This window comes from Pyxicephalus adspersus, chromosome 2, assembly GCF_032062135.1.
Source record: "Pyxicephalus adspersus chromosome 2, UCB_Pads_2.0, whole genome shotgun sequence".
Lineage (NCBI taxonomy): Eukaryota > Metazoa > Chordata > Amphibia > Anura > Pyxicephalidae > Pyxicephalus > Pyxicephalus adspersus.
The window spans coordinates 84419534-84422515 of record NC_092859.1 but is presented as its reverse complement, the minus strand read 5'-3'; positions in this window follow the sequence as shown (position 1 = coordinate 84422515).

Sequence of the window (2982 nt, the reverse complement as noted above, 5' to 3'; positions counted from 1 at the left end):
AAGCCAGGAAAGGGTCCTTCAGGTGTTTTCCACAAATTTGGCAGAACATGCATCTTGGAATGAGACCACATCTATTGGTACGTGTGTCCTCTGCAGACAATGCTTATCCCTAATTATAACTAACATTTTGATGAAGAGAGTATGCGTGCAATCCTGGTAAAAAATAAAAAGTTTAAACTTCAGCTAAAAGGGCAGATATAGAATCTAAAACTGAACAATGCAGTCCCCTGGCTGGCACTACAACATAGTCAATTTATAAAGCAGTAAATCTGACAATCAGTGAAACATTTTCTGGTGGAGAATCAATTTTTGCCATTGAAACATAAAGACTTGGAAAATTCTCCACCTGGGAATGTTTCAGTGAATTTCAGTGAGTTACTGCTTTGTAAATAAAACCTAAAATGTACTAAGCAAATGAAAACAAAAACCTTCAGCATATAAAAATGGCTAGACTTTCCGTATTGATTTGGTAGTTTGATGTCACCAAACGGCAGCTTTATAGGCGCACTGATCACAACAATCAGTGCTGGTTAGCAACCGACATTTCCCGCTGGGATCCAAACTTAAAATCCACGAGGAACATTTTTCACATTCTCAAACTCCAAGTGGCAAAAAAGTGAGCCAAGGTTCCTCCAGTGGTTGCTAGCAATGCAAGCATTTTGTGACTCACAGGTCAGTTTAACAGATACCAATCATTTTCCTTATCTGTAAGGGTGACATTGTTCCCACTGGCCAGCAATGTAAGAGACATTTTTCCAGATGACCATTACTCTAAGATACTGTGAATTGTGGGTATAGTACTTATAGCAAGGGTTCCTTGAAGACCTGGAAATCATTTCAATGGTTCCCCCTATGTTAAAAAGTCAAGAAACATTGCATTCATCTATACCTAAAAATATTAAAAGAAACTTTAGCAGAAATTATTATAAATAATACATTTAATGTACAGCACTGCATGATAAGGTGGTGCTATATACATATTGTTTATTATTATTAATAATAATAATAATAATAATAATAATCTACATAAATGTATGACTATATACATTTTATGAGGAACAATTGCAAACAATAATAATAAAAATAAAAAATAATTAATGATGTGGAAAAAACAGGTTAGAGAGGAATTTATAAAAATATTTGCAGTAAACCCTGTTTACTACAACAAGAACGCTGTTATGGCTTTAAAACCAATTATTTCAGTAATTTGGTCCTGGTAGGGGGTAAGATAGGTGTTGATATTTGCATACCAAGGATAATAAAAATTCTTTCCTCATGCAGTTTATAAGTGAACCAATCATTGTGCCTGCTGGGACCTAAACATTTCACGCATTCCCCGCTAGAGTGATCACTGAAAAGTGACCTTTCTTAAAAAAAGGTATGTTACAAAGGTGAAAGAAACAATGCAGAAGTACACATTCCTGATGATTGTATAAACTAGCTGCTAGGTATGCCTGCTATTTTAGTCACCACAGTCTGATTTGAAGTAAAAAGCTTGCTAAAGACAACATGGGTAAAATCTTGCCACGATACACCCATAAAATAAAATAAAAACAATATGATTAAATATTATTTACTATTTTAATGCTTCACATTTTTGTGTTTCGTATGAAGTTCATGTAAAAGCAAAACCATTTCCCTGAACTTTTAAGTTAATCAACCCCTGGGGCTTTATACATGATTGGATGGCTGATGATTGGAGAGAACAGTCTAAACCCTAATGCTTCAACGTGCAAGTCACTTTTGTTGAGAGACAAGCAATGCCCTTTGGGTGATCTACATACATTGCAAGGATTTTACCAAATTTTGGTGCATACCTTTGCCAGGATGGAAAGACATTCTTTTTAATTTTGGATAGAGTAAGGAGGGGGTCAGGATTTCTTCCAGCAGGAACAGGAGGGAGAGCAGCAAGGGCAGCATACATTGAATAGCCACAAATCAAGGATAGCTTGCAGGGATAAGTACGCATGTTCATTGTAAGTGAATGTATACACAGCACAACAAACAACGGTGAATATCAAACGTTGTGCAGCACACTGAAACACACAGAAAAAATAAGCTATATACAACTATATACAATGGACAAGAATATCAGGAGCAGGAACAGGGCTAGGACAGAATTTTAGAGGGCAAGTCACCAGAGCATCAGCAAGGATTCAGGTGCATGAATCCAACACTAAGGCAATAAGAGGTTTGTGACCAGAATATATATGCCTACTAATACCAAGCCACAGGTGTTGCCAAACACAGGACTCTGCAGCAAGGCACCTGCTGGTTGCACATGGAAGCACATGCAAGGCGTGCAAAACTACAGTGCTATCAGAAGGGGACATAGGTAGCTGCAGGTTTCCTGACAAAGGGTTAGACTTCCGTCAGACAAGCAGTCTAAAACAGTAAGGTTAGTTGCTCCCAGGTGTGCAGCAAACTGCTGCTATGCACCTAAAAGTTTCAGTTTTCACCAGTGGTTAATGCATTTGCTTGTGCTGCCCTTGCATTTGTAGTAGCAGTGTAGTTATTCTTCCAGAAAAGAAAAGATAAGAAAGCACCCATGAGGCCAGAAGTAACGTGTTGCTTCCAGGAACCATGCCACAACCTCACTACAACACAAAGATAACCTTGTGGAAAATTAGGAAAAAATGGTTCCAAACCATTCCTATTTGGTTGAATTGAAACAGTTGGGGTCAGGTGTGTGGTGGTGTGGGCACGATTGGGCATGCCGTGCCCTCACTTTTTCAGAATAAGGCGTTTACATAACAATGATGCGTATACGGGCTCGCCATGGATAGTACCATGCCCCTCTTCTTTTTGATGACTACACCCCTGGTTGGGGTGCTGTGGCTCTGCGTGTCTAAAATTAACATTAGAATCATTGTAGGCTTTGCAACATAATGGTACCCTAACATTTACCTCTATCCTCTAATGTCTGACTAATATTTTTGTTTCTGTTTGTGTACCTATGTTGTTTTTTTTTACCACCTGCTC